Source organism: Halichoerus grypus, chromosome 4, assembly GCF_964656455.1.
Source record: "Halichoerus grypus chromosome 4, mHalGry1.hap1.1, whole genome shotgun sequence".
Lineage (NCBI taxonomy): Eukaryota > Metazoa > Chordata > Mammalia > Carnivora > Phocidae > Halichoerus > Halichoerus grypus.
This window is the reverse complement of record NC_135715.1, coordinates 65,940,963-65,953,818: the sequence shown is the minus strand read 5'-3', so window position 1 is coordinate 65,953,818 and position 12,856 is coordinate 65,940,963. Positions and strand designations below refer to the sequence as shown.

The window sequence follows — 12,856 nt, the reverse complement described above, 5'->3', positions numbered from 1 at the left end:
TGGGGGGCAAGGGTCATAACCATCATTTGGACATACTCCAGTTTTGGTTGCTGCGTTCTATATACTTATTGTGACTTCAGTGTGATTGGGTTATTATGAAAGACTTGTTCTTTGTACAGTAGAAGCAACATCCAGCCCCATATGCTCTCCAGAAGGAGTATTATTTTGTAGAGGGTAAACCTAATTTTAAATTGTTTACTCTTCTCTGCATTCTCTTAAGTGAAGAAGTAATGGTAGTAACTTTGTTAATCATATACTGTGTTCTGGGCATGGAGACAGATGCCCTAAATCCACTCTCTAATCCACAACAACCCTTTGAGGCAAACATCATTTTCACTCTTTTATAGATGAGGAAACAGGCCTAGAACGGTGATAGAAGTTGACCAAACTGGCCAGGCCAATAAGTGGCAGTTATTATATGACAGCTACATATTTTCAGTAATATATTTCAAATAGGTTAATATTTGATGTGATATTGCTACCATTCATATTGAATCTTAGGATTCATGACTTTAAAAATGAGGGGGAGTAGGAGTCTACTTTTAGTTAACAGAATGAATAGCACTTTAAGCCTGTTCTGTGCATTTATATAGACTGAAACACACGTAGAGCACTGTATTTGGCTTATTGCTTTCAGTGTTAATGCTAGCAGTTACTCTATGGAAAATGTGAGTAAAAAACCCTAATGAGTATAAGGTATATTTTACTATATAATCATTTATTTACATGTGGGCATATACTGAATGAAGTGTTAACCTATGCATATTACACGTAACTTTACTTTGAACACTTACATGAAAGGAAACGTATTTATATGGTGATCTACATGATGCTGAAGCAACCATCTGATTCATGGAAATTATTTAATCAGAGTGTGATTTTTTATTACAAGTCTCCATAAACATGATCCAAGTTGTAATGTTCTCAGTGGGTTGTATTTATTCACAATGGCCCTTTTTTTCCAACATCACAAAAGGCAGAAATGTGTTATAGCCATCTGAAAATGCTAGTTTTATCCTGTTTCTCTCTTCACATGTATTGGTTCTCAGAACACAAGAAATAAAATCAGCACTACTGCTTCCTGGTGATCTTTACAAGAAAATTCTTTGAACATAAGGGATTATGATATCAATAAACTGAATTGAAAATATTAAATTTCTGGTATGATATAGCTTCTCTGTGGACAGAGACAGAGGTGGTCTTATGTCCCTTTTTTCCCTGCCCATATTATCAAAGTAACATTTATATGTGTTTCTAATAATGACATTTACACTTTTTGCCTCAGTATGAAGTAACAGGGATTGCATGTGTTAGTAGATTACTTTTAATTGCTGTGTAAAAATGATACGTAATTGAAACAAAAAGCATTGTTTCCAGTCCTATTTTTTTTTTTTTTTCCTCAAGTCCATCCTGTCAAGCTGAAAGCATGAAAGTTATTTTCTGGTGGTGTGATTAGATTGGGGCTGGACTCTCCAGCTGGCAGGCCTGTCTATGACTGGCGGCGGCCTGTCCCCAGTGCTTGTCATTTCCTGACATGCCTGACAGGAGGGGGACAGGCGCCCCAGACAGGTTCATTAGATGGTGTTTTCTACAGCTGGGCTAAAAATAAATAAATAAATAAAAAGTCTGTGCTTTGTCAAGGCCCAAGCTGTAGGGGCCCTTCTTGTTGGTTTAAACCAGGGCCTTGTTTTGACAAATTTTGATCTGTGCGGTTTCTAGATTTTCTGACACATTTTTGTTTCCTTCCCCTTTGGCCTGCACTTTGTGCACTCTGCCTTGTTGCTGCTTCGAAATCCCAACATAGTCTTCCCAAGAGAAAAAGAACCTCAGGTATTGAGATCTTAAAAGGAAAAACAGTGCAGTACTCCATAAAATAGCAATAGTTAATTTATTTCCATGGTGATCTGCACAATGATAGGAAAAACAATCTTAGGACTTGGGATAAGCCAATTACAAGAAAGGTTAAGAGTTTTTCTAGTGCCAGAAACATGCCATCTACGTGAGAACATGGTATCATTACTAGCAGTCTACACTCTCAAATACACTGCTCTTTAGAACTGCCAGAAATTTAAGCAATCTTCGTTCTTAGGCTTTTAGGAAGCTGACAGAGTTTTCTGCCTGTGCTGATAGGCTTTGATGTCAAGAAGAGAAATTATAGAAGATTATAGAATACCTGCTAATTAAAACCAGAAATAAATTCCAAAATCAAATTTAAGAAATGTGTTTCTTTGTCAACGATAGGGACACTTTTAAGGTGAACTGGATTTGCCAAAAATTGGTGCGCATTTGAAATGTACATGCACACAGAGTCATGATTTATCATTTCAACCCCAAATTTAAACTTTTAAAACTGTAGTGTTGGAAAGGGGAAAAAAAAATCCTTAGCCAAGAAATTATTCTTTCTGGGTTGTACCTGCAATTAAAAAGTAGATATTGACGTCTTTACTTTATGCATTTGCTAGCCAGAGTCTCTTTACTCTCGTAGTTTCTGATAGCTGCAATCTGTTGGGAGAAACGTTTGAGCTTTAATTTTTAGAAAGCAGAAGGTGCCCAAATAGAAAACATTTGACATATATGTTGATGTAATCTTAGTGCTACTGTGGTTAACTCTCTTTCTATTCACACGCAAGATACAAACTGTAATACTGTTTGTATCTCTCATACTTTGTAATAAACAGTGTTGCTGAAAAAAGCAAGCTCCTCATTCACAGAAATCTTAGCCCTTACCTTTCCTTTGTATTGTTAGTTTCTGCGGCTTTAGTTCCCCGTCTCTATGACAACTGTTTAAATTGGGATGGGCAACTGTCATCTGGAGTATTACGGAGAGAAAAGTGTTAGTGAGCACACAGTTCCCATAGATAGAGCATTTCAATATAATCCAATTTTAATTGAGCTCCAGAGACTTTGATGTGCTGCAGAAGGTTGGGAGGGAGCTATTCCAGGGAGAAATTAAAGCAGCCCAGCAAGGCTTCACTACTCCAGACTGTCACCATTTTAAGTAAGCATTAGCATCAGACTTAACCTGCCCCTATGGAACATCTCACTTCTTTCTTCAGCTTTTCGCTGATTTCTTTTGCCATATGTAAAAGCAAAGCACTTTCATCTTTTTATATATGTTTTTACACCCATTTGATTAGGCTTGAAAAGCTTGTACTGGACCTGAGTTTCATCTTACGCTGTCTATGGGACTTTGCTCCAGTGGTTCATAAAAGAAAAAGAAGGTAGAGTAGGGATTAGTTTGAAATTGTCAGCTATCATATATTAAACTTTCTTTTTAATATTACTGTGTAAAACCCTATCTTGGAGATAAAAAGTTGAAGGTAGTGTAATTTTTATTTAGCTTTGATTTACAATTGAATTTCATTTTTAATGCTTAGATGCTTAGGCATTTATTAAAGGCTTGGATTTTTATTTCAAAATGCATTAAGATATCTTTTACTCATCACATGAAAAATACCTTTTAGGCAAAGCTGAAAGCAGCCAAACACAGGCATATCAATCCTTCATGAAGAAAGCATGAATCTTTTTTTTTTTTAATGAGGAAAATGGATATTTTTCCATGTATATTCAAAGATCTTTTAAGTACTTTGAAATATAATGTTGAATATACATCAGATATTTTATTTATAATAAAAATGATGTAAAACCACAATGTTAATTAAAATAATTAAACCAACACTAAATATAATGCTTGTGATGTCAAAAAGCTTTGTTACAGATATGGTAAACTTAAGGAAGTTATTACCTGTTTATGACAGACCTGAGATTTCTGATCTATATATGTTGGCACATTTAAAAAAAAAATAAATTAAAAATGTATGTTGAGAAATTAAGTAAAATTATGACAATAATTAGAAATTAGTATATGCATCATCATAGATACTTCTAGATTTTCTTGCGGATTTACTGTAAAGCTAATAAAGCTTAGGCACCAGGGTCCCGTAGTCCACAGAGCCAGTGAAAGATGGAAGTTTCTGGGAATTGTGTAGTGGGCTGTTTACTCAACTGTTTTAAGAGGCCTCAAAAGAAAACAGCCTTAATGTCCAAGGCTCCAATATTTGTTGTGATCTTTTTTTCTCATTCTAAATAAGTATTCGCTTACATAACATACCTATTTTTTTATTTGTAACTTCGTGTTCTTTTTCTTTGAAAAAGCATCCTAAATAATGTAAGCTTATTCCATATTTTATTTAATTACTTTATTGAATTAACCACTTCTCCCCATTGTTGGGCATTTGCCTCCATTTTTTGGTATTATAAGCAATACTGCAGTCAAGAATCTAGTACATACTTTGTCTTGCTTCATCTTGCACAGGGTAAATTCCTAGCAACGAGATTACTGGGTCCACGGGTGTATGTATTTGAAATTTTGGTAGATAATGCCCAAATCTTCTCAAGATAAGTTATACTGATTTACACTCCCGCAATATAATGAGTGAGTGTTTTCCCCACAGCAAGCTCAGGATTATTAAACTTTTAGATTTTTGTCAATCTCATAAATAAAAATAGTATGTGTGTGTCTCCATATAGTTTTAAATCTTCTGTAGATAAAGTTAATCATGTTTTCAATCAACAAAGAGCCATTTGTACTATATTTTCTGGGCTTTATCTGTTTGACGTTTTTAAGCAAAATTTTACTGTATCACAATGTCTATAGGAGGCAATTATTGATAAATAGTACAGTTTGTCTCATGTATGCATTTTTGTGTATTAGACATCATATGGACCTCTATTATATATTACGAAAATTATATACATATATGTATATCTCCTTTTTTCCCTACTTCCCACCTAGATTAGTTTGTTATTTCTCTGTGGAATGCCCTCCCACATTTTAGTGGCATTAGTTATAAGGGTCAGAATCTTTTAAATTTCCCTACCTACCCAATAAGAATTTTTCTGCTGTGGCATAAAAACAAAAGTTGTGAACTGCCTGACATTATTTAAAATATAATATAATTAGGGGCACCTGGGTGGCTCAGTTGGTTAAACGTCTGCCTTCAGCTCAGGTCATGATCTCAGGATCCTGGGGTGGAGCCCCACATCAGGCTCCCTGCTCGGCGGGGTGTCTGCTTCTCCCTCTCCCTCTGCCCTCCCCCACTTGTGCTCTCTCTCTCTCACTCACTCTCTCTCAAATAAGTAAATAAAATCTTTTAATAAAAAAATAAATTAAAACAAAATAAAATATTATTAGCTAAATATATCAATACATCTTGGTATATTTACTATATGGAATTCTATATCCCTAGGACCACCTTCTTTGTAAATTAGTTTACCATGTGGATGTCTCTGGTTTACAGTGTCATTTATTTACTGAGACATGAATATTGGAGAAACATACAGTGGAGTTCCACGGAGCTATACACACTTGCTGTGCGCCACACAAAATGCTAAGTACCAGGGAAAACATTCAGTGTTGATATGGGGTTGAGACTGAGACTTATAAATAACCTCTATATCTGGGGAAAATAATATTATTAGGTTTGCTTATACTATTAGTGGAGAGCAAAGCTTTAATAAAAATTAGATATTTTTATTTATATGTATTCACTGCCTATCATTTCTTTAAAATAGTCAAGTGTAGATAGGTTGACTGTTTCTGTTAACACAGTTTATTTGCACAAGTTCATGCTTGTATGAGTGATGATGAGCATAGTGGTTGCGTTATCTAGAATCTGGACCGAACCTCTTACCTTTTTCACGATGCTCATCATCTGCCAGTAACCCTAAACCTACAATGTGGTGGAGAGCACCATCCACCCAGTCACTGGAGCCAGAAACTCTTGCAAAGCTTTAATTCCTTTCATTTCTTTATGTCCGCATTAAACAAAACAAAAACACACAGGTCTTCCTAATTCTGCCTCATAAATACGTTTACTATCTTTCCCTTCCTCTTCCTCTCTTCGGCAACTGCTACTTCCTAGTGGCAGAGTTCAGGTTTCCCGTCTAGCATCCTTCCAGATCTTTCTCACCACTTCTAGAACAGTCTTTCTAAAATGCAGATTTAATGCTCTACCTGGGCTCCTTTCACTGGTCTTAGTGGCATCACAGTCATCGTTAGAACGACCTTTTAATGAGAGCTAAGTTTAAAATCAATGTCTCCGTGAATCCTTTCTGCAGTAAATGCTCTGGACAGCCTCTTGCCTATAGCAAGGTCACCTCTGGTACTTATACTGGAGACACCTGTTAAGTACAGTAACCTATTTTATGGGTTTTTTTTTTAGCAACCCAGCCAAATCAAATTGTATTAATCAATTATCAAGGCTTTCTACAAAGAGATAGTATGAGCTGTGTAAAAGGAGGGGGGAAAAAAAGAGGGACCATCTTTTTCTTGTTCACTAATGTACTTCCATCATGTAGCACAGCATTGGGAACCTAGTAGGTGCTGATTAAATTGTTCTTTGATAAACAAATGATATGTGATGCTAACAGCCTTGCTTGGGGATGGAGGACCCACTCATAATGTTCAAATGAAACACATAAATGGCAAATTCTCAGCAAAATAGTATTGTGCTGCAAATAGCTTTACAACCAAGGAATATGAAGTAAACAGAAGAAACAAATATAGTCTTGGAGCATTATGGTAATGAAGAAGAGACTTTGGGGGGATACCCAACACTAGAAGTACAATTTTCATTGCCTATAAAAGTTGGGAGGTCTCTAAAACCTCTTATTACCCCCCAATTACAAATATTTGTGTAAAAGACATTCATGTACAAACAAGAGGTGTTTACTGAGCTGTTTACATTTAAATTGAGTTGCATTTCTTGAATTGCTGTTAATTATCCTGTAATATAGAAAACTGAGAGTAGGAGTAAAAATGCCACACGAAATTCAGATGCTGAAATGTCCCTAGCTGAAGCAGTAAGAATTTTGTTTTTAAAAGAGTAAACTTCAAACATAGAACACTCAAAGCCATCCAGTAAGTGGTATATTAGAACCAGTCCTTGGAAATAGCCAGATTTAGTTGAACCACTGTGCGATGCAGAAGCAGAGTTCGAATCAGAGAATAATAGACACTGGAGAAGGACCCGGGCCAAGACCACAGCAGGGACTAGCTCTCCTCATTCCCGACTGAGAGTTTCACGAAGGTCCTGGTGGGGAAGGATTGGAAGTTTATTTGTTCAGCACATTTATGTGGTACTACCTTTGTACCGACCTCTCCACTAGACACTTTATATGTTATTTCACTTAATACAACAACCCAGTAAAGTGGTTACGATCCTTCTTATTTTATGTGAGTGGAAACTCTGTTTCAGTTACGTTAAGGAACGTTCTCAAGTTAACACAACTCTGAAGTGGTTACGTCAGACTTCAGTCTTTCTGTCATCCTCTAAAATCCAAGTTCTTTCTACTCCAGTCTGGCATACAGATTTATTAAAAAATGATCATAGTCCACCAGGCTAAGTGCTAATAAACTACATACTTTTTGGTACGTACTTGTCGTGTGAGGAAATGTGTCAGGGATAACACTAATACTGTGGTGGGCAGATACACATGAAAATAAACCCCAACAGGGACTTCCCAAATGCAGATGCCCTACATCAAGACTGGGCTTCATTCTATAGCTGCTCTTTGGAGATCGTGATTCTAGAAGAGCGTCAGCTTTGAAAAAGAAAAACAAATTCTCAACCCTGAGGATGCACCTGTGAGTGCCTAAGAGTACTCAGGTTTTCAAGGGAAAACATACTTACAAACTGTACTGGAATTTTATGAAAATAGCTTTCAGTTGCTAATTATCACTGAAAAATAAGTCTTTAAAACTTGAAAAATAATTCACATTCATATTATCTTTCCTGTCCCCGATAAGCCTGGTACCTACCTGACAAATACATGATAGAAGTTTATTAAATGTCTTTTGAGGAAATATTTTTTGAGCAGTCAGCTTTTAGTATAAAGTAGGACTTTATCAGGCAGACAAGGAAGGAAAGCTATTCTAGAACATATAGAAAGTATGGAACTGTTTTTGCATATTTTTAAAAATTTTAGTATACTTCTTGGAACTGTTTAGGTTTACAGACACTTGAGCAGACAGTACAGAATTTCTGTTGTGTGTGTGTGGGGGGGTATTAGGCTTTTTCCTTCTTCAGATAAAACAGACATGAAGTTTACATCAGGCAATATGAGTTTGTATCAGAAAACTTTCAGCTGCAAGTAATACATACCCTAATTCAAATCGTTTTATATGTATGGATGGATGTATATGTGTATGCATCATAAAATAGTAAGTCCTGAATTATACTGGTCTCCAGGGTTGATTGATTCAGCTACTTGTAAATGTTTTCAAGAACCCAGGCTCATTCCCCATCTCCATTCTGTCATCCTTGGTTTGTCCTCATTCTCACATGGATAACAGTGTGGCTTGAACATTTCCCCAAATCAGCGTAAGCCCAGGAATGTTCACAGGAAGGAGAGCGTGCCTCTTCCATTGGTTTCCTCTTAAGTATGGGGACAGTTTTACAAACTTGATCTACCCCTGGGACTGGCCTGGGGTCAGTGTGTCCCGACTCAGAAGTGCATGGAAGAGAAGTCAGTAACTGAGCACAATCAGGGTTCTGTTAATCAGGAAAGCGGAGGATGGGGGGAAGTAGGAGTAGATTCTGAGTGGGGAAGCAATAGTGTGCACTACAGAGTTTATTGTAGGAAAGCATGGTAATGTTCAAATGGGAAATTCTCATCAGGCCTTCTGAGAAACTGGAATTTCATCCAAGTTCCGTGACCCAGTTTTTTAATGTCCCTTCAACCATTAGACATCCATTAACATTACAGCACCAATTACTCTCCATTTTTATTTATATTGTTGCTCCTACAGACTAACTGACTCGAAATAGGCCTTTAACTCAATCATTCGACAGGTTATTTATTGAGTTTCGACAATGTAACAGGCAATGCGCCAAGCAGTAGAGATACAGTAATGGGCAGAAACAAATGGTCAAAGAGTGGAGGAGATTACATTAATAAAATATATAATAAATTTGCAAAATTTGTGGTAAGTGCTGTAAAGAGAACTTCTCTCATATATGGTGCTATGAGTGTGTGATGGGGGAGGGGGGAGAGAGGTTAACCTAGCAAGAGAGGTCAGTTGAGAAAACAGAAAGTAAAGAAAGCTCAAGGATGAATAGAAATGAAGTAGGCAAATCGAGGAGGGAAGATATTTCCAGAGAAGGAAGAATATGTGAATATGTGCATTGGCTCTGTGACAGGAAACAACATGGTATGGATAAGAGACTGAGGGAAGACTGGTGGAGGTGGGGCCAAGAGAACAAAGTGGTACCAGATGTGTCTGGTGCAAGAGATAGTTACATCGACCACTAGACCCATCTCTTTTGGTCTTGGCTTCTGCTTCCTCAGAATTCCTGCTGCTTGTGATTTCTGGTGACTGACGGCCTTCTCTGTCTTTTGGCTTCTTCCCACCTCCCTGTTAAGAGTTGTCTCTGGATAGCTCACATTCACATCATCAAAGAGATTATCTAATGGTGTCAGCGAGTCATCGTTCTTGATAGCGTGATTCTGATGACAGATGGGATTCTCACAACCACCAGCTGTGTCTATCCTACTGAGATAACTACTTTTATGTTAGGTGTCCCTCCTAGGTCAGTCCACCATGGCCAGAGTTTTTGGGGTCATAAGTAATTAACATGGTTAAAAAGGAACTTTTCAGGAGGGGGCACCTTCCATGTCCCGTCCAATACATAATGAATTGGGAATCAACTCTGGACTATCTTAAATGGCTGCTTTTTAATTAATGTAGACCATAAAAATTGTAACTTTCCTGCACATGTGTATCACTAAACATCAATCAACAAAGGCATTTATAAGTAATTACTACTGTTAAATTACTGCTGTGTGCTGGGCTCTGTGCTAAGTATGAAAAATGCAGAGATGCACTGAGACTTTTTGCCCTCAGTGAGCTAACCTCACAGGTTAGCAAGAGACACCAATAAGTAAACCAACGATTGTAGTAACGGTCTGGTAAGTGTCACGGGTGGGTACGGGGTTCTCCGAGAGAGCAGCAGGCTCTGCTAGCTCGTCATTGACAGGAGCTAATCAGAAGGAACGGCATGTACAAGGACACAGACGCATGACAGAACGTGGTACACGTGGGAGCTGGAAAGTGTTCAGGATGGCTAGGATTTAAGAGCTAGGCATAATGCACATTGTGGCTAAATATGGGATTTTTTACTACTATTAACAATAGTAGTTAACACTTATTAAATACTTACTGTGTACCATAAGTATATGTGATTTATATATATAAACTATATTATGATAAAAAATTTTTAAAAATAAAAATCTTTTAATTTGTTAAAAGATTTCTCTCATAGCCTAATTAGATCTCTAGTCAAAAGCAATTCTCCTTTATGTCTACTCTACAAGTTAAGAATGATTTCACCATTGCAACAATTACTGCAAATGCCCCATCTAATCCTGTATTTCTGACTGCACCTAGAACTTGTCTATGAAATATTTGCAAAAAGGGAAAACAGTTTGTGCTGATGATTAATAGTATCCACAAATCAGACCCTATTACCAAAAAGGTTCAAAGAGAAACCTGTAATCCAGAAACCCAAATGATCTCACACAGAAGAAAATAAAGCTAAAAATAGGAGATGTATATATATATAACTAGTTTAAAACTTCCCACCATGCAGAATAATACAGGGGAAGTTAACATATCCAGTATGTAAATGAAAGTAAATTCTAGAAACTAGAAATAAGCTTCTTTCCAACAGTACAGAGTTCTCCCTCCCCCTACCCCATTCCTCCCCTTTGGTAAATAACAGCAGAGGGACAAATACAAGATTTTAGAGTTTGCCAAATTTGAGAAAATGAGAAAACACAGCCAAATATATAATAGTCACACATGGGGACATTCATGAGTAGGACAAAAATGAAGCAACTTTGCCAATATCACTTTTTAATTTTGAGAATTTTACCATAATTTTGAGAGTGTGCATTTGAAGATGAAGTAGGCCCAGAGGACTCCAGCTGCAACTCAAAGTTCGTTTGTAAATTAAATTTTCAATATTTTCTTCAACAAAAATTGATTGAGTTCCTTCCATGAGCAGGTTCTGTAAGGAATACAAAATAGAATACAACCTAGTCTCTACCCTCAAGAAGTCTCCAACTGTTTACGGGATGTATGTAATAAAATAAGGAAATTTAAAAGTATTTGCCATGGTATGAAATACTGTTGGGGAGGTACAAACAATACCCTTTTTGAAAGAGTTTGTGGTTTTCTACTAATGACTATAAAATAGCATTCGCATAGATTATTGGGACCACATCTACCCTGTAGCCACAGCAGCGATTTCAAGTGCAAAATCAAATTTGATCATCTCAGCTCTTTGTTTAACACAGGGGCTCTCTGTTTCTCTCAGACTGCAAGTTCAACGCTAACATGAATTGCATAGTATTTCCCCATGTCCTGGTTCCCTACCCACCGCTCATTATTCTAATTCTGTTTTTCATGTCTCTGCTCTTTACAATCTATGTTCCAGACAGCCTGGACCCATTCCCCAAAGCACCATACTTACACGTGTGTTGTTCCTTCTGCTCGAGACCCTCTTCTTTCCCCCTCTCCCCACCGTTTGTGATTCTCCAGCAGACCGTGAACTACGTGAGGTGAAGGAGTCTGCCCCTCTTGCTCGCCATCAGCTCATAGAGGCCAATCGATAAATCTTTGCTAAATGAAAGTCACTGAAAGTACATAAAATTGGCACATCGTGAGGACAGGCTTGGTAGAAAAGAGCTGGCCTCCTCACCGATAGACAGGAAGAGAGGGTAGGAAGAAGCCTTCTCAGAACTGTCGCTACTGACAGTGGTAGCCTCATGTCCTGAACAGTCGGGCTTTCTCGTTAGAGCTTAGCACTGCGATTTGGGAGAATTTCTAGAATACCAGCTGCCACTAAGGAAACAATAGCTGTGACTGTTAGCTCAGTAAAAGCTTCTTCGCTGGGCTCCAGCTTTTCTCCTGCCTTGCTGGCAATGTTGTGGGGCTCTGTGTGTCAATGTGTGTCTGCATCTGATGGGCAATAATTATAAGTTATCATTTGTTTAGCATTTCCTGTGTGCCGGGCACTGTACTAAGCATTTTTAAAAAGAGTTATTCCATTCAATCGTCACAATCACCCTGTGTGGTGAGGTATTATTATTTCCCCCAAATCTTAAGATGAGTGAAGAATTGAAAAGTAATGAGCTTACCTGAGGTCTCACAGCTAGTGAGTAAGAGAGGCAGACCCTAGGGTGACTTTAAATCTAGGATAAACAGATATGTACATTGATGAGTTACAGAAGAAAGCAAGGTTATTAAATAAAGAGCTCTCTGTGGATGGGCTGCCTAAATTTCCCCCAATTGGAGGATGTGGCAGTCCTACAGTTTTAATCCATATACTGTTAATAGCTGTGTTTATGAATATTTAACCTCAGAAGTATAGCAGTAATAGTATCTATTGTTTCATTTTCATTGAGAATATATTTTCTGTAATCCCTCATTTTGGCAGCTTAATTTCTTCAGCATTCTTGTTTACTTCGCAGTTAAGACTTTTACAGTTTGCCCCATTTTCAATTTTTTATTACCAACTTATTTCTTTTCATCAGGAAAAAAATTACAAAAAGATTTGATTCCATGATCAATGTTTTAGTCTGTATTTGATTTTATTGATCATGGTGCCTGCCCTTGACGATTTTATTTTGATGATTGTCTTCATTATTAGTTGGACAAGAGGCTAAAGTGAGACTGTTCCATCAGCTATTTGAAGATTTCTTTATTCTTTACTGGTCTATTGCAACTGTCCCCTAACTTTTTTTTTCTTACCTATTGTGTAAAAAAAATTTCATAAACCTATATACCACC

General features: G+C 37.2%; 1 protein-coding gene and 1 long non-coding RNA gene across 6 annotated transcripts in view; one reads left to right on the top strand and one right to left on the bottom strand.

Moving 5' to 3' along the window:
- NBEA (neurobeachin) overlaps window positions 1–12,856 on the top strand; it is a 694,224-nt gene that overhangs the window by 557,672 nt on the left and 123,696 nt on the right. The window lies entirely within an intron of this gene.
- LOC118534899 (uncharacterized) lies at window positions 6,509–11,854 on the bottom strand. The gene is made up of 3 exons (XR_004916946.2): window positions 11,538–11,854; window positions 10,938–11,072; window positions 6,509–7,094 (listed from the first exon to the last, which is right to left on the bottom strand). It is a non-coding gene; the product is annotated as an uncharacterized LOC118534899 (long non-coding RNA).